This window comes from Hyla sarda, chromosome 3 (genome assembly GCF_029499605.1).
Source record: "Hyla sarda isolate aHylSar1 chromosome 3, aHylSar1.hap1, whole genome shotgun sequence".
Classification (NCBI taxonomy): Eukaryota; Metazoa; Chordata; class Amphibia; order Anura; family Hylidae; genus Hyla; species Hyla sarda.
In genome coordinates this window covers 372,874,606-372,890,103 of record NC_079191.1, presented here as the reverse complement: position 1 = coordinate 372,890,103, position 15,498 = coordinate 372,874,606, and the positions used below count along the sequence as shown (strand labels likewise).

Here is a 15,498-nt window from a genome sequence, read left to right as displayed (position 1 = left end):
AGTTTATGCTTAATCTATCTGGTTCTTGCAGTTCTTAAGATCTCTGCTTGCTGTCATTCATTTAGAACCTTTATTTATGTCAATGAGTCAGTCCTGGTCATGTGATGCACACACTGGTGCTCGCTTTATTACCACACTGCGGAATCTCCGCTCGCTCAATTCAGCGAGCGGAGATTCCGTCTGGTGGCCGCTGCCGAAAATACTTTGGCGGTAGGACTGCGCGGCACTGTGCCGTCACCATTGACTGCTATGTAGTGCTCGCAGACTTCCATGCAAAGAATGAACATGTTCTTTCTTTGCGCAGAACAATTTCAGCAGCGGAATTGTCCGCCACTGAAATTCCACAGTGTGAACGGGTCTCGCGGAAGACCCATTCACACTGATGGTAACGTTCACTGCGTGGAATTCCGCAGTGTGAACATACCTCAATATCTGCACTGCAATGAGCCAAGAACCTGTATCACATGACCAAGACAACCGATTCCCTGAAATAATCACTCCCATTTAATAACAGCAAGCAGAGATCTTGAGAACAATAAATCATTGATGTATAAAGTGCATTAAAAAGTTGTATAGTTTTTATTTAACAAATACATTTTCTAATACAGGATTAGTAAAAACAAAGCTATTTTTTCTTCTTTTTCTAATCCTGCATAACCCCTTTTAAAGGGGTACTGCAGTGAAAACCTTAAACATATTTGTAAATTATTTCTATTAAAAAATCTTAATCCTTCCTGTACTTATTAGCTGCTGAATACTACAGAGGAAATTCTTTTCTTTTTGGAATGCTCTCTGATGACCTCACGAGCACAGTTCTCTCTGCTGATGTTATTATAATAACACTTTATTTATTGTTGTCCTTAGTGGGATTTGAACCCAAATCCCCAGCACTGCAAGGCAGCATTGCTAACCACTGAGCCACCATGCTGCCCTTAGCATACATCTGCTATGCATGGTTGCTAAAATGGACAGAGATGTCAGCAGAGAGCACTGTGCTCGTGATGTCATCAGTGTTCCAAAAAGAAAGGAATTTCCTCTGTAGCATTCAGCAGCTAATAAGTACTGGAAGGATTAAGATTTTTTAATAGAAGTCATTTACAAATATGTTTAACTTTCTGCCACCAGTTGATTTAAAAGGAAAAAGGTTTTCACCAGAGTACCCCTTTAACAACCTTTATTTTCTGAACCCCAAATACACATTTTTAACAGAGTTTCAAAATTTTGTACCTTTTGTTTTAAACTACTACAAAGACTATTGTAGACATTTACAGTTTGCTTGTTATTTGTTAGCATTGAGAGCTCTTTGTTTTTCACATCTTTTCTTTTTAATTTTTTTTATTGAAGGTTGAACTGGGCATATGAAGGGATAAAGTTGTATTTTTTTAGGTTAGTATAAATATAGAAATAATCCTGTTTTTATAGATTGATGGATCTTTCTTCAACAATATTATATTGTAACAAGTTAATGGCTTTGAAGTCTTGCTATAGCTGCTTGTACAAAAAGGAATGTAATGGATTACAGCAGTGTTTCCCAACCAGGGTGCCTCCAGCTGTTGTAAAACTTCAACACCTAGCATGCCTGGACAGCTGAAAGCCTGCTGGGAGTTGTAGTTTCGAAATCACTGGAGGCGCCCTGGTTGGGAAACAGCGGGTTACATTTTAAGCCTTTATTATTTACAGTACAAGAGAAAATATGTTTACATTGGCTATATCAACCTGTGGCTCTCTAGCTGTTGCCAAGCTACCACTCGGCTGTCTGGAGATGCTGGGAGTTGTAGTTTTGCAACTGCTAGAGAGCCTCCGGTTGATGATTATTAGTTTAAGGCAATGGTCTTCAAACTGTGGCCCTCCAGATGTTGCAAAACTACAATTCCCAGCATGCCCGGACAGCCGTTGGCTGTCCGGGCATGCTGGGAGTTGTAGTTTTGCAACATCTGGAGGGCCACAGTTTGAAGACCGCTGGTTTAAGGTCATTGTACAGATTTGTTATCCCTCTGTGTCAAGAGCAGTACAATATTTTAACCTCACATAAATTCTGTAAGACTGTACTCATTTGTATTATTAGATTAGCTTTATGCTTTCATATACCTTTGGAGTCTGTTTTTATTCGAAAAATAGGAAGAATACTAAAGTGTAATAAAACTGGACCATACAGTAGAGTTAAAGACTAGTCCAGTGGTCTCCAACCTGCGGACCTCCAGATGTTGCAAAACTACAACTCCCAGCATGCCCGGACAGCCATTGGCTGTCCGGGCTTGCTGGGAGTTGTAGTTTTGCAACATCTGGAGGTCCGCAGGTTGGAGACCACTGGACTAGATCATCACACTATTAGCTCAGTTTTTAGTTTTTCTTTTCTATGCAATATATCCAATATTGCTTGCGGGACTTTTCACTGCGCCATCTTGTGGTACTGAGTAAGAATTACAATGGATGTCGCACTGCAATAAAGCTGTAATAGCAACGCTGCTCGCTGGTCCGTTGTTTTTTATTATAACTGTAGAACAAGGTAAATGATAATATTACGAACATTTTATTTTTTTATTTACTTTTTTCCTCTATACGAATCACATCGCAACAAAATTTTAATTTGTAGCAGTATATTTAATTTAAATTAACTGTTGATGCCAGAACTGAAAGTATTGGGACACCTACACATTAAATCTAAAGGAGCTGTTAGGACATCCCATTATTAACGGGGTACTCCGGCGCTAAGACATCTTATCCCCTATCCAAAGGATAGGGGATAAGATGTCAGATCGCGGGGGCCCCGCCGCTGGGGACCCCCGGGATGTACCATGCAGCACCCACCTTTAGCGGCTTCCAAAACCGCTGGAGGTCCTCAGGCTGAGTCCATCTCGACCACGAGGGCAGAGCATAGTGATGTCACGGCTCCGCCCCCTCAACGCAAGTCTATTGGATGGACGTGACAGCTGACACGCCCCCTCCCATAGGCTTGTATTGAGGGGGCGGAGCGTGATGTCACACGGGGGCGGGGACTGATTCTAACTGGGTGCGGCGTAGAAGATCACAGGGTCCCCAGTGGCGGGACCCCAGCGATCAGGCATCTTATCCCCTATCTTTTGGATAGGGGATAAGATGTCTTAGCGCTGGAGTACCCCTTTAAGCCATAGGCACTAATATGAGGCCCGCATTCCCCCTTTGCAGCTATAACAGCTTCCACTCTACTTGGAACACTTTCTACATGACTTTTTGAGGTGTCTGTGGGAATATTTCCCAATTCACCCAGAAGAGCATTTAAGAGGTCAGATGTTAATGTTAGATGAGATGTTCTGGCTCACAATCTCCTATCTACTGCATCCAAAAGGTGTTGGATAGGGTTGATAGGATGTTGTGCGGCCAGTCAAGGAATGAGATTTATCAGAACTTGTGTAAAAGAAGAGTGGCGCAGTTGCCAATAGCAACCAATCAGATCTTTCATTTTTAAAAAGGCAAGAAAAATTGAAAGAAGCAATCTGATTGGTTGTTATGGGCAACTGCACCACTCTTCCTCTACACAGGTTTCAATAAATCTCCCCCACAATCTTCCACCCCAAACTCACCCAACCACATCTTTATGGACCTTGCTTTGTGCACTGTGGCGCAGTCACTTTGACTAAAGGGCTGGGGCCGACCCTTGAAAAACAATCCTATAGCATTATCCCTTCTCCGCCAGACTTCACAGCTGGCATGATGCAGTAAGGCAGGTAACATTCTCCTGGCATTTACCTGACCCAGACTCATCCATCAGATGCCATATAGAGAAAGCTGATCTGCTACTCCACAGAACGTGTTTCCTCTGCTCCAGAGTCCAGGGCCGGCGCTGTTCACTCCACCGCCACTCATTGTGTTTGGTAATGGAAGTTGGCACGTGGCTGCTTAGCCATGCTACAAAGCTCCTGGCAGGGCACAGTTTTTATGCTGATTTTAACGTCATATGAGGTTTGGAGCTTTGTAGTTATCGTAGGCATTTTGCAGTATGTGTCTTGGTGCTCAGCAAGCCCACCCTGTAGGGGAGACTTATCAAAACCTGTGCAAAGGAAAAGTTACCCAGTTGCCATAGCAACCAATCAGATCACTGTTAAAAATGAAAGTGATCTGATTGGTTGCTATGGGCAACTGGGCAACTTTTCCTCTGGACAGATTTTGATAAATCTCCCCCCGTAACTTTACATGGTCTCCACTTTGTGCCTTAGTTGTTACATAAATAACATTGGAATTTAGTGATGCCTTTAGACTGACCCATTCTTTCACATATGTTTGTAAAGGCGACTGCATTGGCAGGGGCTGGATTTTATACAACGGGTAAGAAGCAACAATCGATCCAGCACTTTTTTTTCCCCCTAAGGCTATGTTCACACATCTGGAATGTCCACACGGAAAATCTGTGCAGACATTCCGGAGACTGTGGGCGCTGGCATGATATTATGGTGCTAAGACTGCACGGGAATGCGCCATCTCATAGACAGCTATGCATTCTGCTCAGAGTTTGCAGAAAGAATTAACAGGTTAATTCTTTCTGCTGACACTGAAAAAGGAATTTCCATGATAGAAACATCTGGCGCGGAAATTCCGCCATGTGCACAGTGCAGTAGAATGCTACTGAATACAATGCGACTGCTGCTCTGTAATCGCCGGCAAAATTCCGGATGTGTGAACATGGCCTTATGATGATTTTATTCCCACAATAAGTGAATGCCCAACACACTCAGTACATGGACGCATTTCATACACTTGCACACTTTGTCAAGCTGTGTTAACACGTTTTGAGCACTGGATTATACAAGTGTGTTGTGAATTCTCTTTTTGTGGGAATAAAGCAGCTTTTGGAAACAAAGTGCTGGATCGATTGTTGTTTCTAACCCATTTCTTCAGAGACACTGGACCAGATGGGGATCCAAGCACCACAGCTAAGGAGGTGAGACGGCTTCTCTGGTTCACCGGATTTTATACACCTGGGGCAATGGGACACACCTAAATTTAATGATTTAGAGGTGGGACCCAAGACTTTTCTCCATATAGTGTAGGTTCCCCCAGCTTTTCCTGATTCCATAATGCAATGCTCTTTCAAATGGGTTGAAAATGTACTACTGTACGAATAGGCAGATTTTCCATTCTGGATTCTTGGAAAAGTGGATAAGGCTAGGTTTCCACACAGATTTTTTTTTTTCTGGCATTTTTTTGGGAAAACTGCCACTGCAGTCAGAAATCAGAAGTGGATCCAGTAAGAAGGAGAAGTAGAAGTCCTTCCTTTATATTTCCATTCCTTTTAAATAGACTTTTGACTTTGGCTCAAAAACTGCAGTGGCAGCATTACAGAAAACTCCAGAGAAAAAGGGGTACTCCACTGGAAATTTTTATTTAATTTTTTTAATCAGCTGGTGCCAGAAAGTTAAACCGATTTGTAATTGACTTCTATAAAAAAAAATCTTAATCCTTCCAGTACTTATCAGCTGCTATTATGATCCACAGGAAGTTATTTTCTTTTTGAATTTCCACAGTGCTCTCTGCTGACACCTCTGTCCATTTTAGGAACTGTCCAGAGCAGGAGAGGTTTTCAGGGCTCCCGGCTGGGTTTTTAAATACAGTGGGGGATGTTTATCAAACCTGTCTATGTCCCGCATCAATATAGACCAAACTACTTAATGTTTGGCTCTTCTATTGTGCGCCTAATTCATCAAAAGGTGCACAGCTCTTGATAAATTCTGTGCACAGACTTCAGGATCTATGCTTTAGACTATATTTAAACCTGCTCCAACATGGACTGACATTTCAGCATACTTTCAGCCGATGCGACTTGTCGCTGAAAAGTCGCTATTGATATATTCAGCACCAATGCATTTCCGTCTAAAATAGACTAAAATGCATCATGTTCTAAAAATCCTCTAAAGCAAAAGTCGCAAAAAAGTTGCACATATTTAGGCTGCGACTTTCTGTGCGACAAATATAGACAGGGAAAAACCAGTCTAAATCCTTTGATAAATATCCCCCAGTGTGCCTAATAACTGTTTAATCACATCCCCCCTGACTTAAATTTATTATTTTTATTCCCACCATGTGTATATGTATGATTCCCCCCTCCCTGCTTGCTGCCCGGCCATCTTCTAGCGCTGTCACAGTGCACAGCAGGGACATGCCATTCCATTCCCTGCTGCTCATCTCCATACTTGACAGAGATGAGCAGCCGGGATTGGAGGGACCTGTCCACCCTGTTTCCTTCACCTCATTCATTCACCGCCGCCAGTTCCCGACATGTCAGAGCGCACAGCGGGGACATGTCAGTCTATTCCCCACTGCTCATCTCCATACCCGACGAAGATGAGCAGTGGGGAATAGACTGACATGTCCCCGCTGTGCGGTCTGATTGTGCTCGGAGCAGGGCAGCAGTGGCGACATGTCAGGCGGTGGTGGGGAATGAAACAGCGCACAGGGGGGGACAGGTCAGGTACCGGCGGCAGGGGGGTATGGAGCGCTATAACAGCGCACAGGGGAGACAGGTCCCTCCATTCTCCGCTGCTCCTCTCTGTCAGATATGAAGATGAGCAGCAGGGAGTGGAATGGCATGTCCCTGCTGTGCGCTGTGACAGTGCTAGAAGATGACCGGGCAGCAGGCAGGGGGGGAATCATACATATACACATGGGGGGAATAAAATGAATATACTTAAGTAAGGGCGAATGTGATTATACAGTAATTAGGCACACTGTGTTTAAAAACCCCACCGGGAGCCCTGAATGGCTCCTCCGTACTGTCCCTTCAGGGCTCCTGGTGGGGAATTTAAAAATGAAAGTAAAAATATATAGTACATCACAGGGGAGCGGAGAATGCCGCCCACTCCCCTGTTTTAATAACTTCTGATCGCATAGGGTCTCAGATGTGAGACCCGATGCAATAAATCCCTCAGCCCCTGTACTACAGCCCCCATCATGGAACAGAGTCTAATGTACACTAATGTAGCCTCCACAGCCACCGGCAGAATCCCGCAGCTGGGGAACTACTACTCCCATCATGGAAATAAGTCTTTGATGGGAGTAGTAGTAGTCCCTCAGCACTGCAGGAGTCTGCTGATGTCACCTCTTCTGAGCATGCTCAGAAGTAAAAACGGATATTATACCTGCTGCAAACGATGACATTAAAGGCTCATCCGTTTGCTATAGACGTCAATGTTAAAATTTTAATGCCCGTTATTCCACCATTATTCTTGACGGAAGAAAAAAAATTGTGCATGTGCCGTTTTTCCTTCCGTCACAAATAACGTCCGTTATTCATGGCTAGGGCTATAACGGGTCTTAACGGATAATAAAAAAAAAAATCCCTTAGACTAATTGGATTTTTTAATGGCTGTTTAACATCTGTTTTTAAGGCTTTTCTAACGCAAGTTCATAACGGGTCTTTTAATGGAACAACTTAATAATGTGAATGGGGTCTTAATTGGAAGTTAAAGGGGTACCCCAGTGGAATTTTTTTTTTTTTTTTTTATTAATTGGAGCTAGAAAGTTAAACAGATTTTTAAATGACTTCTATATAAAAATCTTAATCCTTCCAGTAATTATCAGCTGCTGTTTACCATAGAGGACATTCTTTTTTAATTTCTTTCTGTCTGGCCAGAGCAGGATAATTTTGCTATGGGGATTTTACCTGATGTGTATGGCCACCTTATGTATGACAAGTAGGGGACTTGAAACTCTGAAAGCATAAAATACTGGACATAAAAAATAACATTGTTTAAAGTTGGAGTTACACATTAAATAAGTACTGCACATGCTCAGTACAAACCTATAAGTAGTATAGCTTTGCACATTTGTATCCCTTTTGTTTTGGTAGGCCAAATGGCTCAGTTATGTTGCCTTACAGTAATCCGGCTGTCTTCTAGTTGGAATTCAAAAATATGACATCACAAACTTTGGTTGTAATGACATTAGAGATTTCTTCTGAAGAGATCACAAGTGGTTAAAAAAAAGTGTAAATATTCTAAAATCCTGAAGCCACAAGCACCGAAAGCACAAAGTGCAATCTGGAAGAGTCAAACAGTCGGGATCTGAGGCCGTGGTGCTCGGTGAAACCCCATGGACGTTCGCACAATACAACTCTTGTACATGACCTCTACCTGGTTTATTTAAAATTCTGCACGGAAATGTGAAGTGAGGGATTAAAGTTCTTTAGATTAGGGTTTTCGACTTTGCAGACAGAAAATATATTCAAATCAAACTATTTTTCTTTAAAAAAGAAAAAAAAAAGTCAAGCGGGCAGGATAAGTGAGCGGTTTCAGAGGTTATATTATTACTGTTTAATATGAGCCTCATCTGGCATGCATTACCGCAGAGCACAAACTGGCATGGGAAAACAGTCGACTCTGACCACAGCTGTTGGGATAGGAAGTTAATAGTTAGGGAGTTGGAGAAAACTAAATGTGCCCTCTGTTTACAGGCACAGATGCACGCTGACATTAACCAGTGGCACAAACAATAAGCTCTTGCAAACTAAAAACACTCCTTTGCCCGGCATGAAATATGTCTCGCAGGGCTTTAAAGATCCAGCATGGATTTTTTTTATTTTTATTTTTTGCAATAAACAAAACATTTTGTAAGCTACATTAGCATGTATAAAAGAGTCACACGACAGGACAAGGGAGGTTTATGGTGTGTTATATTAGACGATGTGACCTGGCTAATACAGAACAGTCATCCCACATCCCCTGCTACGATTTATTTCATGTAGCGGAGCCCACAGGAACACTGTGGTTATGTGAGTCTGTGGGACCAAGTACAAAAATAGTGTGTTGGCAGCTGAATGAAACAATGATCTCAGTTTGGACTCACTGCCGGTGTTCGGTTTATCTTGGGGCCACATATTGTTCGCCATAAAAATACCCTGGAAACTTCAACTTTTCTCGTATGTTCTTTCTTAGGTTTTCTTCACACTTTTTTTTTGTTTTGTATGTTTTTTCTCTTGCTAAAAGGCAAGATTTTTAACATTTTATATTGTTGTGGGGTGTTTTTTATTGTGTTACATTCATAACCTGCGATATAAAGAGACCGAAGACTGAAAAAAGATCATACCCAGAGAATGCTGCATTTTGAACAAAACACAACTGAGCCCAAAATACTACTAAAATACCACATAGAAAAACACAGTGTAGAGCATTTAATAGTTCACTGTAAAATTGTAACATCAGACCGCCCGCAAATGTTGAAAAATAATGTGTGGCACTTTTCACTCCACTTTTTTTGCTTGCACTTTTAACTCTAAGGGCTCGTTGACATGAGTGGATTGAATTGGGAACTCACAGTGCTTTTTTTTTCTGCTGCCAGTTTGAATGGGAGCGGGCGGGCGGGCGGTCAGCAACAGAATTTCCGCCGCATACTCCATATCCCCCTCTGTAGGGACAGTATTGGGCAGGTGATAAGCAGTGCCAGTTTCCCCCAGACATGATGCTTAATATTGAGGCCAGAAAGTTCAATCTTGGTTTCTTCAGAACACAGAATCTTGTTTCTTACAGTCTGAATGTCTTTGAGGTGACTTTAAAAAAAAAAACTGCAGGTGACTTTCATGTGTCTTTTATTAAGGAGAGGCTTCTTTGTGGTCACTCTATTATAAAGCCCAGATTGGTGGAGGCTGCAGTGATGGTTGACTTTTTGGAAGTTTCTTCCATCTGCACACGTGATCTTTGGAGCTCAGCCAGAGTGACCATTGGGTTCTTGGCCCTTCTTCCCAATTACTTATTTTGGTGTGGTGGCCAGCTCCATGAAGAGGTTGGTTGTTTCAAACTTCTTCCATTTAAGATTTAAGGCCACTGTAATCTTGGGACCTTTCAGCGTGGCAGAAATGTTTTGCACCCTTCTCCAGATCTATGCCTCCACACAATCCTGTCTCTGAGCTCTTTAGGCAGTTCTCTCCCTTCATGCCTTGGTTTTTGCTCAAATATACATTGTCAGCTGTTAGACAGGACTGTGTCTTTCCAAATCTTGTCCAATCATCTACATTTAATACAGGAGACTCCAATCAAGGTGTAAAAACATCTCAAAGGTGATCGAGAGAAATGGGAGGAGCCAGAGCTTAACCCCTTAAGGACCCAGGGCGTACAGGTAGCGGCAGCGTCAGGCAGGATCTGGCAGAGCAGCAGCAGGAGGTAAGGCCGTGCCTCCTGCTGTTGTCTAGCAGAAACTTTCAGTATACACAAAAGGGCATGCTGGGAGTTGTTGTTATGCAACAGCAGAAGGCACAACAACAACTCCCAGCATGACCTTTGGTAGTTTGTGCATGCTGGGGGTTGTAGTTATGCAACAGCTGGAGGCACATTTTTTTCTATGAAAAAGTGTGCCTCCAACTGTGGCAAAACTACAACCCCCAGCATGTACTGACAGCCAAAGGGCATGCTGGGAGTTGCAGTAGTGGGCCTCCAGCTGTTGCATAACTACAAGTCCCAGCATGCCCTTCGGCTGTAAGTGTATGTTGAGAGTTGTAGTTTTTCAACAGCTGAAGGCACACTGGTTGCGAAATACAGTTTGTTACCTAACGCAGTGTTTGGCAAACAGTGTGCCTCCAGCTGTTGCAAACTGCAACTCCCAGCATGCACTGAAAGACCGTACATGCTGGGAGTTGTAGTTTTGCAACAGCTGGAGGCACATTGGTTGTGAAACAATGAGTTAAGTAACAAACTCTTAGTGTTTTGCAACCAGTGTGCCTCCAGCTGTTGCATAACTACAACCCCCAGCATGCACAGACAGCCAAAGGGCATGCTGGGAGTTGTGGTTTTGCGGTTTGTGGTTTTGCGGTTTGTGGTTTGAAGCTCAAACTCCCAGCGGGAAATTCGCTGTGAACCCCTGCCTGTGTGAATGTACCCTAAAAACACTACACTACACCTACACAAAATAAAAAGTAAAACACTTCATATACATATACCCCTACACAGTCCCCTCACCCCCCCAATAAGAATGAAAAACATCTGTACTGCATTGTTTCCAAAACAGAGCCAGATGTTGCAAAACAACAACTCCCAGTATTGCCGGACAGCAATTGACTGTCCAGGCATGCTGGGAGTTTTGCAACAGCTGGAGGCACCCGGTTTGAAACACTGCCGTAGGGTAATTTTAGTATCGGAGGCAAGTGTCATTCTTGCATCCTTGTCTAATTTAGGCCTCAAATGCGCATGGTGCTCTCTCACTTCGGAGCCCTGTCGTAGTTCAAGGCAACAGTTTAGGGCCACATATGGGGTATCTCTGTACTTGGGAAAAAATGCCTAACAAATTTTGGAGGGCTTTTTCTCCTTTTACCCCTTATGAAAAGGAAAAGTTGGGGTCTACTCCAGCATGTTATTGTAAAAATTTTTATTTTTTACACTAACATGCCGGTGTTGCCCGATACTTTTAATTTTCACAAGAGGTAAAAGGAGAAAAAGATCCCCAAAATTGTTAATGCAATTTCTCCTGAGTACGGAAATACCCCATATGTGGACATAAAATGCTATGCGGGTGCCCCATGTTTCCGAAATACGGTCACATGTTGGGGGGGGGGGGGGGGGGGGGTTCCACTGTTCTGGCACCATGGGGATTTGTAAATGCACATGGCCCCTGATTTCCATTACAAACAAATTATTTCTCCAAAAGCCCATTGGCCCTCCTCTTCTGAGCATTGTGGTGCGCCTGCAGAGCACTTTACATTCATATATGGGCTTATGGCACCATAGGAACTTCATAAATGCGACATGTCCCCAAAAAACCATTTCAGCAAAATTTGCTTTCAAATAGCCAAATGTGGCTTCTTTTCTTCTGAGCATTGTAGTGCGCATGCAGAGCACTTTACATCCACACATGGAGGGGAGGGCATAAAACGCGTTGGACCATCTCTAACCAGTCACTGTGATTGATAAGTATAGGCCTTCTTTACATTCGATGCCAATTTCCATATAGCTATTGCCATATCTTATATTGGATCTGTGATACGTGTATTTTTTCAGTCAAGTAACTTTATTTAGCAGCGGTCTCTAGGTATGCATTTATCTGCCCCAGAATCCAAGTCAGTCTGCAACAACAATGTGATAACTGTGCTATATGTAGTTGACATACCGTATAGGGATTTAGGGTTATCTGTGTATACTATACATGTAGACATCTATGCCTATCTTATATGGAGATACAAGTACGTCGTTGTCAATGTGGCCATACTCATGAACCTAGTCTGATCTGTGATATCCTATAAGTACAAAGCCAGTACCCCTATCTTTAAGGGATTATAGTGGCAAATCCCACCTACTTAAACATATATATTGAGCCAGGGTTATCCTTCCCTGTCCAATTAGATATTCAGGGTACCCCAGTGAGACAGTTAGCCTCTTTCCCTAATCTCTCTTATCTTAGGGTATACAGGTTCAGTGCAGACTAGGTTCTTGAGCGGGGCCGCCCTTATTAGGGTGTAAACTCCGCCTAGGGGTAGGTTTAGAGAGAGGGACTAATAGGGAGAGTGTTAAGTAGTGGCCATCTACATCAATTGGGCCTCAACCATCCCTGTAGGACCTCTCCCCCTTCTCTCTCTACCTACACCCAACCTTTAGTGAGGAGATTTGTGATTATCTTGACTCCCACAGCATCCCTATGACTGGTAGAGAAATGTAATTATTTAATAACTTTTTATCTATGATCATATATAATGACCTGGACCACCATTGGGCCCTTGTTGTCACAACATTTTTCTTCATTTTTGATGGTTTGGAGGAGTTGTCTCCTCTTTTAATGATACAATTAAAGGTTAAGTCTTAGTGTTTTTTTTTTTTTTTCGATGATTCCCACTTCTGTACACTAACAGGAATTGTGTTTCAGTGAGTTTTTAAGTTATAGTTTTGCAACATCTGGAGGGCCACAGTTTGGAGACCACTACACAGTGGTCTCCAAACTTTTCTTCTCCAGTTGTTGCATAACGAAAACTCCCAGCATGCCTTTTGGCTGTCAGTGCATGCTGGGAGTTGTAGTTTTGCAACAGCTGGAGGCACACAGGTTGAGAAACCCTGAGTTAGTCTGTTACCTAACTCGATGTTTCCTCACCAGTGTGCCTATAGCTGTGGCAAAACTAAAACTCCCAAAATGCACGGTCTGTAGTTTTGCAACAGCTGGAGGCATCTTCCCCACCCCATGTGAATGTACGGGGTACAGTCACACAGGCGGGGGTTTACAGTGCGTTTCCTTCTGCAAGTTTGAGCAGTGGCACATTTTCTGTCGCAGCTCAACTCCGGGCGGGAAATTAGTTCGCTGTGTACCCCCTCGCGTGTGAATGTACCCTAGAAACACTACACTACACTAACACAAAATTAAGAGTAAAACACTACTTTTACACCCTTACACTGCCTGCCGCCCCCCCCCCCCAAATAAATAACGTCTTGTACGGCACTGTTTCCTAAAGGGAACCTCCAGCTGTTGCAAAACAACAACTCCCAGCAGTGACTGTCCTGGCATACTTGGAGTTTTGCAACAGCTGGAGGCTCCCTGTTTGGGAAACACTGCCGTAGGATATTTTTGGTGTAGGAGGCAAATGCCATGCTTGCATCCAGGTCTGCCTCTATGTAAATCCCTAATTTAGGCCTCAAATGCGCATGGTGCTCTCTCACTTCGGAGCCCTGTCATATTTCAAGTAAACAGTTAAGTGCCACATATGGGGTATTTCTGTACTCGGGAGAAAATTGTGCTACAAATTTTGGGGGGCTTTTTCTACTTTTACACCTTATGAAAAGAAAAAGTTAGGGGCTACACCAGCATGTAAGTGTAAAAAAAAAAAATTTTTTTACACAAACATGCTGGTGTTGCCCCATACTTTTCATTTTCACAAGAGGTAAAAGGAGAAAAAGACACCCAAAATTTGTAACACAATTTCTCCTGAATATGGAAATACCCCATATGTGGATGTAAACTGCTCTGCGTGTGCACAAGGCTCAGGAGTGAGAGCACACCATGTACATTTGAGGCCTAAATGGGTGATTTGCACAGGGGTGGCTGATAGTTACAGCGGTTCTGACATGAACGCAAAAACAAAAACATCCACATGTGACCCCATTTTGGAAACTTCACCCCTCAAGGAATGTAACATGGGGTGCAGTGATCTTTAACACCCCACAGGTCTTTGACGAAATTTCGTTAAATTTTGGCGTAAAAATGAAAATTTAGATTTTTTTCACTGAAATGTTGGTGTTGCCCCAAATTTTTCATTTTCAAAAGGGGTAATAGAAGAAATGGGGTTACTAATTTTGGAGGGCTTTTTCATCTGAGTAAAGAAATACCCCTTATGTGGATGTAAAGTGCTCTGCGGGTGCACTACAATGCTCAGAAGAGAAGGAGCAAAATTAGTGAATTAGAGAATTAGGCGGGAATTGAAGGCCATGTGCATTTACAAAGCCCTCATGGTGCCAGAACTGTAGACCCCCTGACATGTGACCCCATTTCGGAAACTACACCCCTCATGGAATGTAATAAGGGGTGCAATGACAGTGAGCATTTACACTCCACAGGTTTCTGACAGATTTTTTTGGTCCATAAAAATGAAAAATGTTATTTTTCATTTGCACAGCCCACTGTTCCAAAGATCTATCAAAGGCCAGTGGGGTGTAAATACTCACTGCACCCCTTATTACATTCTGTGAGGGGCGTAGTATCCAAAATGGGGTCACATGGGGGGGGGGTCCACTGTTCTGGCACCATGGGGATTTTGTGAACGCACATGGCCCCCAACTTCCATTCCAACCAAATTCTCTCTCCAAAAGCTCAATGGCGCTCCTCCTCTTCTGAGCATTGAGTCTGCTCGCAGAGCTCTTTACATCCACATATGGGGTATTTCCTTACTCAGAAGAAATGGGGTTACAATTTTTGGGGGGCTTTTTCTCCTATTACCCCTTGTGAAAATGAAAAATGCTGGGGTAACACCAGCATTTTATTGAAAAAATCTAATTTTTCATTTCCACATCCCACTTTAACCCCTTAAGGACCGGGGGTTTTTCCGCTTTTGCATTTTCGTTTTTTGCTCCTTGCCTTTAAAAAATCATAACTCTTTCAAATTTGCACCTAAAAATCCATATGATGGCTTATTTTTTGCGCCACCAATTCTACTTTGTAGTGACATCAGTCATTTTGCCCAAAAATCTACGGTGAAGCGGGAAAAAAAATCATTGTGCGACAAAATTGAAAAAAAACCCCGCTGTTTTGTAAATTTTGGGGGCTTCCGTTTCTACATAGTACATTTTTCTGTAAAAATGACACCTGATATTTATTCTGTAGGTCCATACGATTAAAATGATACCCTACTTATATAGGTTTGATTTTGTCGGACTTCTGGAAAAAATCATAACTACATGAAGGAAAATTAATACGTTTAAAATTGTCATCTTCTGACCCCTATAACTTTTTTATTTTTCCGTGTATGGGGCAGTATGAGGGCTCATTTTTTGCGCCGTGATCTGAAGTTTTTAATGGTGCCATTTTTGCATTGATATGACTTATTGATCGCTTTTTATTCATTTTTAAATG

The 15,498-nt window shown here is 42.7% G+C and overlaps 1 long non-coding RNA gene across 1 annotated transcript; it reads left to right on the top strand.

Moving 5' to 3' along the window:
- The first annotated feature begins 1,845 nt into the window (after positions 1 to 1,845).
- LOC130362796 (uncharacterized) lies at positions 1,846 to 2,466 on the top strand. Its single transcript, XR_008891567.1, has 2 exons — positions 1,846 to 2,170; positions 2,289 to 2,466. It is a non-coding gene; the product is annotated as an uncharacterized LOC130362796 (long non-coding RNA).
- The last annotated feature ends 13,032 nt before the right edge of the window (positions 2,467 to 15,498 follow it).